Consider the following 11,188-nt stretch of genomic DNA (forward strand, 5'->3'; position numbering starts at 1 on the left):
GTTTCAGGTATACAGCAAAGTGATTCAAATATATATGTATATAGAGATGTATATGTATATTTTCAGATCCTTTTCCATGGGTTATTACAAGATATTGAATATAGTTCCCTGTGCTGTACAGTAGGTCCTTGTTGTTTATCTATTTTATATATAGTAGTATGTATCTGTTAATTCCAAACTCCTCACTTATCCCTCTCCCCACTTTCCCCTTTGGTAACCGTAGGTTTGTTTTCTGTGTCTGTGAGTCTGTTTCTGTTTTGTAAATAAATCCATTTGTATCATATTTTAGATTCCACATATAAGAGATATCATTTGATAATTGTCTTTCTCTGTATGACTTACTTAGTGTGATAATCACTAGGTCCATCCATGTTGCTGCACATGGCATTATTTCATGCTTTTTATGACTGTAATATTCCGTTGTATGTATGTGCCACATCTTCTTTATCCATTCATCTGCTGATGGACACTTAGGTTGCTTCCATGTCTTGGCAACTGTGAATAGTGCTGTGATGAGCAGTGAGGACTCCACAGCACTTACTGCTCTCCACTTTTGCCATTGTGTACTGTTCATCTCCTTTCACTTGACTATAAACTCCATGAGGAGAGCTTTTCATCTCTTCAGTTCCCTACTATAATCTGAGTGGTACAATTGTGCCTGGAATACAGTAGACACTAAAAATTATTTGTTGATTGATAAAATTAACAGATGAATTAATATGCCAATATTAATACTTATTTAAGGGTCTGTGAGATTTTCCAAGAGGGTCGTCTTGCTAAACACTGCTTGATCCGTGAAGGAAAAGTGTGACCTTCCGGCCACTGCGCATGGAGGCCACTGCATATGTGGGTCAACAGGGGCCCAGGGTTCAGCTGGGGAATCAGGTGCCCCAGGTTCGGCTGGCCCTGGGGGCAATGCATACAGACAGAGCACTGGTTCGCATAACTTAGTATGCATCAGAATCACCTGAGGACTTATTAGAACTTACACTCCTGGGTGCCCGTCCCAGAGTTTCTGATTCAGTCAGTCCTTGGTGAAATCCAAGAACTTGCATTTTTTAACAAGTTCCCAAGTGATGCTCTGCTGCTGGTCAGGGATCAGCCTTTGGAATACAGTAGAGCATTGAACTGTTTCCTGCTTCTCTTTTTCAAGGCTGTGTACAAACCCCTCCTCCACCATCCCTGCTGGACCCTGTGCTCCCTCTGCTTCGCATCCAGGGCTCCTGCTTGTGGCTGAGCAAGGGAGGTACTAGAAGCAATGGGCAGGAGAAAGCCCAAGTCTCACTCTTCCCTGACTGTGCTCTGCTTCTGCAGCTGTGAGGCCTGACATTTTCCATCCCTTACAAGTGGTGATGACTCCATAGACATATTTGCATCAAAGAAATGAGTTAGTTAATTGATTAATTCCTCAGATGAATATGGGGGGGGGGGAGCGGAATTGAGACCAGAAGTAGATTAAGCCAGTGGTCCTGAAACTTCAATTACACATGGGATGCTTATTAAAAAGGCAGATTTCCCATGACCACCACCAGCAACTCAGAGGAGTGCTAAAGTATTAGGTCTAAGGTAGTTTAAGAAATAACAATTTAAATAAACACCCAGATGATCCAACTATGGCTGATCAGTGGACCCACTCTAAAAAATACTGGATTAATTACTTTGCCCAAGTTCACCCCAATAATAGCATACATGGAATAGAACTGTGTCTAATTCATTGAAATATGTTCTTAAGAACCTACTGTGTGCAAGCAGTGTTCTAGGCTGTGAAGAGGCAATGGTTCCAAGATAGATTGGATCACCCACGCCCTTCCAACTAGAACATTCTGCCTCTTTCTGAGTCTGGTGAAGATTTCTTGAGATGAATTATGCTTTATTGTACTTCAATTTAGCCACTGTGATTTAAGAAAATGACAATTATGGACACGAATTATAGGCATCAATTTAAAAATGTAGTAGCAAATAGAGAACAGTTTCTCTAAGGCAATTCAATTAAATACCATATAAATCCATATCATATGACACAACTTAATCTAATGCAATTCAATGCAATACATTACGCTACAATACAGCAAAAAATGCATTGCAATGCAATGCAATATCTCACTGCAGCTGCAGTGCAGTGGCCTTAGCGGCAACCTCATCTCAGGTCTTAGGCTGTGGCGTCCTCTAGTGGCAGAGACTGAGATGCTTTTTTTTTTTTTTTTTTTTGTGGAGGCTACAGATGCACTTCCCATTAAATGAAAAAACTGTCAACAAACATCTGTTAGAATGGAAAGGAGCTGAGCTCCAGCTGCCTGCTTTTTATATAACAGAGGTCACAGATTAAGAGACTTATCTGAGCTGTCACCTGAGCTAGTAATAAAGTAACTAATTATCCTATCCATACTACTATTGTTTTCACAGTATTTTTTTTCACTTGTGACACATAAAGGAGGAATAGTAATCAGCCTTTTCTCCAGCCTGAAGATAGGAGCCTGGAGTGGCAATATAGGATGGTTAGAAACCCTATAAAGGAATAACACAATAGAAATATAGAAATAAAATATATAATGGAATATCATAGAAATAGAAAAAAATCTGTATCCTTTAATATGGAGTCATCTTCCTTCATGGTTGGAGGTTAGCTGCTCTTATGCTGTTTGGGGATAGCAAGGAGAATGTTAATGGTTAAAAATACCTTATTTTGCAAAATGTCTTTTGAAAAATGTAAAAACTGTGTATTTACAGTTCATTAAATTCATATTTACTGAGCACCTACTATGCTTCAGCTCAAACAAAACACACACACACATACCCCTAAGCAATTTCATCTGCATCGTAGGCTCCTTTTCCTCCCTCACACATTTGCTGAGGATGACAAGAGCTTCCTTAGTGCCAGGCACTCTGTTAAGTACCAGCGGAGCTCATGGTCATGGGCTGACTCCTTCATCTCCTCTGTGGAACATGGGACTCTGACTGAATATGATGTTATGTAGCCTCCCATACCAGTGGATCAAACTCAGGTGATCCACTTAGGTGCCACTTGGCACTCTCTTGCCCAGTTTTGATGGCAAATAGACCAGTATAGTAATCCTGCCTTGAGAAGATCATGGTGATCAGGGCTTTAGGCTCTTTGAGGACGAATTTCCAAATCATGTCACCAGGAAGCCTCTGAGACAAGCAGAGGAGCCAGCTAAAGAGAAAGGAAATCTGCAATGGATAATGGAGGAGGGGGACCATATCAGTTGCAGTGGTTGGGACCACAGTTCTTCCCATTTCATTTCCTCACCCAAGCTTCCCTTAGGAAGAGAGATCCCCAGAATCCTAGAAAAGCTGCTCCCTGTATGTATGTGAGGAAGTAGATCCAGGCAGTGCTAGGGGTAGACTGCAGTGGATGTGCGCTGTGCCCTAGGTTCTCCTTCATCACCTTAGCTATTGGAATAGAGAAGAACAAATCTGATTCCCTATTAGATCTGTTTCTTTGCTTTCTGTCGCTTTTGTTACAAGTTACTCACTAAAAGGATGTTGACTATAGCTATAAACATACATAATGGCCTGTCTCAGGGAACCCTGCCCCTCTGCCTGAATGTTAAACTAAAATACCTTTGTTCAGCTCACAAGGAACATCCTGACCCAGCTCACCTGTGAATGGCTGCAGGAAAGAAGAAATTAATACATCCCCTCCCTGAGTCTGGCGAAACCAGGAGACATTTGCAAAACTTATGGCCTTTTTTTACTTTACCTCCTCACCAACCCGCTCTCTGTTCTATAAAAGAAACTAGCATCCAGACCCTGGGAAGGTGGTTCTCTAGGACTCTAGTCTGCCATCTTCTCGGACTCCTGGTTTTCCGAATAAAGTCGCTATACCTTGCCCCAACACCTCACCTCCCGATTTATCGGCCTGTCGTGGGGCGAGCAGAATGAGCTTGAACTCAGTAACACTACTGGAATACTGTGAGCAGATGACCTTCAGCTCAGACCCTTCGGAAATTGCCTCAGTTGCTGAGGTGAACTGCCGAGGTGAGCTGACCTCACCTAAGGTCATAGCCTTCTGGGCCCTATACCCATATCCGATGACTGATAAGGTGGAGATAAAAGACCCATTGGACTCAAAAGCAGGACAACTTTGACGGGCCGTAGCACCTCCAGTAATGATCAGTTAAATTATGCCTTAGTAGATAACCTAGGAGACTTCGATGCAAATTTATTGTTTCTCCTATTGTTTGAAATTAGGATGCTATTAAATTGTAATTAGGGACTTCCCTCGTGGCGCAGTGGTTAAGAATCCGCCTGCCAATGTAGGGGACAGGGGTTCGAGCCCTGGTCTGGAAAGATCCCACATGCCGCGGAGTAACTAAGCCCGTGCGCTTCTACAGCCCGAGAGGCACAACGACTGAGCCTGCGTGCTGCAGCTACTGAAGCCCGCGTGCCCAGAGCCCGTGCTCTGCAACAAAAGAAGCCACCACCATGAGAAGCCCGCGCACTGCAACGAAGAGTAGCCCCCGCTCGCAGCAGCTAGAGAAAGCCCGTGCGCAGCAACAAAGACCCAACGCAGCCAAAAATAAATAAATAAATAAAATAAATTAAAAAAAAAAGAGTACTGCCTTTGACAGCACCTTTTTTTAAAAAGAAAAACAACTGTAATTACCACTAGTAATTTGATGGTAACATCTTAAGCATGTAATTTTTCTATTTTTAAAGAATATTTACAAAGAATAAAGCCTTATGATCAGTGTTACTAACTCCAAACACATGTATATTTTTATACCTCCTGACGTCTATGGCCTAATCACTTTTCAAAAGGGTCGGGCAGGTTTGTTGTGACATACATCAAAATATGTTTCTGTATAGCCCGTGCTTTGTAAATATTTCCAGCTCAGTATTTGTGGACTCTTAAAAATTCTGCCCAGTTCTTCTTGACATAAAGAAAATTTATTTAGCTAATTTTGAAACTTCGCATTGACAAAGTTTAAAAAATTTATCTGAATTTGAATGATGAAGATGAGAAATTTTATCAGCTTGTCTAATGAAAGTGGCTGTCAACTTGATAAAACAATTTTCTCCTCACTCACACTATAACTTTACAAATCTCTTTCTCAGTCTTTTTGGACCTGTTTCTTTGTTGATTAGGAAGAATTGCTTTATATAATTTGATGCTGAAAATCTCGTATGGTTTTGAGAAAGAGAAAAGCTGTCCCCAACCTCCAGGGACTGGGCTGGTACTCCCAGCAAGATCTTCATGTTCTTTTTTTGAAATAAACAATTTCACAGAACACTGACATCAGACAAGCTGCTCTGTGACCCTGATGGATCAAGACACGAACAAGTCCACTTCATAACCACAGCTGAACACAGAGTAAATCATGAATGTGGGCTAAGCCACAAAAATGATCAAACATCTGGCTGTGCAGGCTGATCAGCACGCCTGCTGCTTCTTTACTCGTTACAGTTTTAGCCTCGGTCTTGATATCCCTTTGTCTAGGTAAGATTTAATAAGAGACCCAACCATAGAATTGCCCCACTTTCTGACAACATTCAGTCCAGAGCGAAGCCCTGTTTCCTAACCCTCCCCCCAAATCACCTAATGCAAGTCCAAGTTTAAAAAGAAGTTCTTCTGAATGAATGCCATTTTCATGAGATACACCCTCCCCAAGATGTGATTTCTCCCTCACACAACGAGCAGCACACACTGCTTGTTCAAACACGGTGGTGTCCCAGTGGAGGGTGTGACACCTCCTTTACTTCACCTATTAGTAATTTCAACTTAACTTGGCTAGAACATTGCAGGTAAACTTGATGTATCCTAATCTAGCTTTCCAGGTTCACATCTCTAATTTACACAGTATTTTCTCTCCAGATTTCCTCAATTTTTCAGTATTCTTTTCTTTAGACATGTAATAGGTCAACAATAATTTTGTTAAATGCTTGGCAATCTTCCTCCTTTCCAAGTATTTTAATAAATGTGATATTTATTTATTTACTTATCATAGAAACATAGAAATGCTTATGGAAAGATGACAATCCAGTTTCTGTTTGGCTGGTGCATGTGTTGCCATTTGCTTGTAAGGCATTTTGAAACTCTGAGGTTTCCTCTGAGTCAACTCCCTGCAGGTGAATAAGTAGAAAGGCCTGTGTCAGGGTACTGACATGGGGAAGCCAAAATTCCCAACTGTCAATAAGTGAGGTCAGTGGAGAGACTGAGTAATGCTCCATCTATGTAATTCTTTGAATTCCTAGAGGAAAAGTTCATAGAGGAAACGGTTTTGAACAAAATGAGAAACAATCCTTTCAGTCATGTTTTATTTCTCAACATCATTTCCTGTTCTTAGACTAAAAGGTACCTATGACGGAAAACATTTGCTCCAAATTCTCAGAAAATAAAGCTTGTTTTCCTCGGCAGGTGTCATTATCCTCTGTTTCTCTGCTGCATTAACCTCGACGTCTTGCCTACTTCCCGCTTATCTGCGGCCTACAAGCTACTGCAGCACTAAGGTGTCAGTTGGTCCCGCCCAGAACACTTCAGTTCTGCCCTGCAAGGATATATTTAATAACTGATTGGTGTGTCCCTTTAATACAAGAAAATGGAAACTGAACGGCCAGAGGAAGCCTTTCCCAACACCGAAACCAGTGGCGAACTTGGTAAACACCCTGCTGAAGATATGGAAGAGGAACAAGCTTTTAAAAGATCTAGAAACACTGATGAGGTGGTTGAATTACGCACTCTGTTTCAGAGCAGGAATGCTGGGGCAGTGGTTGGAAGAGGAGGCAAGAATATTAAGGCTCTCCATACAGACTGCAATGCCCGTGTTTCAGTCCCAGACAGCAGTGGCCCCGAGCACATACTGAGTATCAGTGCTGATATTGAAACACTTAGAGAAATTCTGAAGAAAATCATCCCTACCTTGGAAGAGGGCCTGCAGTGGCCATCAGCCACGGCAATCAGCCAGCTCCCGCTCGAATCTGATGCTGTGGAATGCTTAAATTACCAACACTATAAAGGACGCAACTTTGACTGCCAAGTTGAGACTGTTGATTCATCAGAGTCTGGCTGGAGGAATTATTGGGGTCAAAGGTGCTAAAATCAAAGAACTTCGAGAGGGCTTCCCTGGTGGCGCAGTGGTTGAGAGTCCACCTGCCGATGTAGGGGACACGGGTTCGTGTCCCGGTCGGGGAAGATCCCACATGCCGCGGAGCGGCTGGGCCTGTGAGCCATGGCCGCTGAGCCTGTGCGTCCAGAGCCTGTGCTCCGCAACGGGAGAGGCCACAACAGTGAGAGACCCACATAGTGCAAAAAAAAAAAAAAAAAAAAGAACTTCGAGAGACCACTCAGACAACAATCAAGCTTTTCCAGGAATGTTGTCCTCAATCCACTGACAGAGTAGTTCTTACCGGAGGAAAACCTTTTAAGGTTGTAGAGTGCATAAAGGTCATCCTTGATCTTATATCAGAGTCTCCCATCAAAGGACGTGCTCAGCCATATGATCCCAATTTTTACGATGAAACCTATGATTATGGTGGTTTTTTTTTTTTTTTAACATCTTTATTGGAGTATAATTGCTTTACAATGGTATGTTAGTTTCAGCTTCACAACAAAATGAATCAGTTATATATATACATATGTTCCCATATCTCTTCCCGCTTGCGTCTCCCTCCCTCCCACCCTCCCTATCCCACCCCTCCAGGCGGTCACAAAGCACCGAGCTGATCTCCCTGTGCTATGCGGCTGCTTCCCACTAGCTATCTACCTCACGTTTGGTAGTGTATATATGTCCATGCCTCTTTATCGCTTTGTCACCGTTTACACTTCCCCCTCCCCATAGCCTCAAGTCCATTCTCTAGTAAGTCTGTGTCTTTATTCCTGTTTCACCCCTAGGTTTTTCATGACATTTTTTTTTTAAAATTCCATATATATGTGTTAGCATACGGTATTTGTCTCTCTCTTTCTGACTTACTTCACTCTGTATGACAGACTCTAGGTCTATCCACCTCATTACAAATAGCTCAATTTCGTCTCTTTTTATGGCTGAGTAATATTCCATTGTATATATGTGCCACATCTTCTTTATCCATTCATCTGATGATGGACACTTAGGTTGTTTCCATCTCTGGGCTATTGTAAATAGAGCTGCAATGAACATTTTGGTACATGACTCTTTTTGAATTATGGTTTTCTCAGGGTATATGCCCAGTAGTGGGATTGCTGGGTCATATGGTAGTTCTATTTGTAGCTTTTTAAGGAACCTCCATACTGTTCTCCAGAGTGGCTGTATCAATTTACATTCCCACCAACAGTGTAAGAGGGTTCCCTTTTCTCCACACCCTCTCCAGCATTTATTGTTTCTAGATTTTTTGATGATGGCCATTCTGACTGGTGTGAGATGATATCTCATTGTAGTTTTGATTTGCATTTCTCTAATGATTAGTGATGTTGAGCATTCTCTCATGTGTTTGTTGGCACTCTGTATATCTTCTTTGGAGAAATGTCTATTTAGGTCTTCTGCCCATTTTTGGATTGGGTTGTTTGTTTTTTTGTTATTAAGCTGCATGAGCTGCTTATAAATTTTGGAGATCAATCCTTTGTCAGTTGCTTCATTTGCAAATATTTTCTCCCATTCTGAGGGTTGTCTTTTGGTCTTCTTTATGGTTTCCTTTGCTGCGCAAAAGCTTTTAAGTTTCATTAGGTCCCATTTGTTTACTCTTGTTTTTATTTCCATTACTCTAGGAGGTGGGTCAGAAAGAATCTTGCTGTGATTTATGTCATAGAGTGGATGAAAAATCTGAAAGTGAAATCAAGAAAACACTCCCATTTACCATTGCAACAAAAAGAATAAAATATCTAGGAATAAACCTACCTAAGGAGACAAAAGATCTGTATGCAGAAAATTATAAGACACTGATGAAAGAAATTAAAGATGATACAAATAGATGGGGAGATATACCATGTTCTTGGATTGGAAGAATCAACATTGTGAAAATGACTCTACTACCGAAAGCAATCTATAGATTCAATGCAATCCCTATCAAACTACCACTGGCATTTTTCACAGAACTAGAACAAAAAATTTTGCAATTTGTATGGAAACACAAAAGACCCCAAATAGCCAAAGCAATCTTGAGAACGAAAGAAGGAACTGGAGGAATCAGGCTCCCTGACTTCAGACTATACTACAAAGCTACAGTTATCAAAACGGTATGGTACTGGCACAAAAACAGAAAGATAGATCAATGGAACAGGATAGAAAGCCCAGAGATAAACCCACGCACATATGGTCACCTTATCTTTGACAAAGGAGGCAGAAATGTACCGTGGAGAAAGGACAGCCTATTCAATAAGTGGTGCTGGGAAAACTGGACAGCTACATGTAAAAGTATGAAGTTAGATCACTCCCTAACACCATACACAAAAATAAGCTCAAAATGGATTAAAGACCTAAATGTAAGGCCAGAAACTATCAAACTCTTAGATTATGGTGGTTTTACAATGTTTGATGACTGCCGTGGACGTCCCTTGGGATTTCCCATGTGGGCAAGAGGTAGTTTTGACAGAATGCCTCCAGGTCGGGGTGGGCGTCCCATGCCTCCATCCAGAAAAGATTATGATGATATGAGCCCTCGTTGAGGACCTCCTCCTGGACGAGGGGGCTGGGGTGGTGGCAGAGCTCAGAATCTTCTTCTTCCTCCACCACCACCCCTTAGAGGAGGAGAGCTAATGGCCTATGACAGAAGAGGGAGACCTGGAGACCATTATGATGGCATGGTTGGTTTCAGTGCTGATGAAACCTGGGACTCTGCAGTAGATACATGGAGCCCATCAGAGTGACAGATGGCTTATGAACCACAGGGTGGCTCTGGACATGATTATCCCTATGCAGGGGGTCGTGGCTCATATGGTGATCTTGGTGGACCTATTATTACTACAAAAGTAACTATTCCCAAAGATTTGGCTGGATCGATTATTGGCAAATGTGGTCAGTGGATTAAACAAACCTGTCATGAGTCAGGAGCTTCGATCAAAATTGATGAGCCTTTAGAAGGGTCCGAAGATCGGATCATTACCATTACAGGAACACAGGACCAGATACAGAATGCACAGTATTTGCTGCAGAACAGTGTGAAGAAGTATGCAGATGTTGAAGGATTCTAATGCAAGATATTTTTTTCTTTTTTATAGTGTGAAGCAGTATTCTGGAAAGTTTTTCTAAGACTAGTGAAGAACTGAAGGAGTTCTGCATCTTTTTTTTTTTTTAATCTGCTTCTGTTTAAAAAGCCAACATTCCTCTGTTTCATAGGTGTTCTGTGTTTGAGGTGTAGGGAAATCTTTGCAGTTCACCAGGTGAACTGTTTGAGTTCCTTACAAATAGGGTTGGGGGTTGGGGGAGGGTGTGCAAAAACGAACAATGAAATTTTGAAACAGCAGCAGAGTGAGTGAATTTTAATTTCTGTTCATTGTTGGTGGTTTAAAAAAATCCCCCCATGTAATTATTGTGAACACTTTGCTTTGTGGCCACTGTAACATTTGGGGGAGTGGGACAGGGAGGAAAAGTAACAATAGTCCATATGTCCCTGGCCTCTATTCAGAGCAGTGTGCAGAACGTAATGCTCTTTTGTAAGAAACGTTTTATGATTTTTAAAATAAATTTAGTGAACCTGTTTTTGGTGGTCATTTCTTTTAAGACTTTTTTTTTAACATCTTTATTGGAGTATAATTGCTTTATAATGGTGTGTTAGTTTCTGCTTTATAACAAAGTGAGTCAGTTATACATATACATATATCCCCATATCCCCTCCCTCTTGCGTCTCCCTCCCTCCCACCCTCCCTATCCCACCCCTCTAGGTGGTCACAAAGCACTGAGCTGATCTTCCTGTGCTATGTGGCTGCTTCCCACTAGCTATCTATTTTACATTTGGTAGTGTATATATGTCCATGCCACTCTCTTACCTCGTCCCAGCTTACCCTTCCCCCTCCCCTTGTCTTCAAGCCCATTTTCTACATCTGCGTCTTTATTCCTGTCCTGCCCCTAGGTTCTTCAGAACCATTTTTTTTAGATGCCATATATATATGTTAGCATACGGTATTTGTTTTTCCCTTTCTGACTTACTTCACTCTGTATGACAGACTCTAGGTCCATCCACCTCACTACAAATAACTTAATTTCGTTTCTTTTTATGGCTGAATAGTAGTCCATTGTATATATTACCACACCTTCTT

The 11,188-nt window shown here is 41.6% G+C and overlaps 1 pseudogene; it reads left to right on the forward strand.

The window, feature by feature from the left end:
* The first annotated feature begins 6,393 nt into the window (after positions 1–6,393).
* Positions 6,394–10,628, forward strand: LOC113609846 (heterogeneous nuclear ribonucleoprotein K-like; annotated as a pseudogene).
* The last annotated feature ends 560 nt before the right edge of the window (positions 10,629–11,188 follow it).

The sequence above is a fragment of the Aethalodelphis obliquidens genome, unplaced genomic scaffold (genome assembly GCF_003676395.1).
Source record: "Aethalodelphis obliquidens isolate GAN/ISIS:26980383/991018 unplaced genomic scaffold, ASM367639v1 scaffold59, whole genome shotgun sequence".
NCBI classification, from domain to species: Eukaryota; Metazoa; Chordata; class Mammalia; order Artiodactyla; family Delphinidae; genus Aethalodelphis; species Aethalodelphis obliquidens.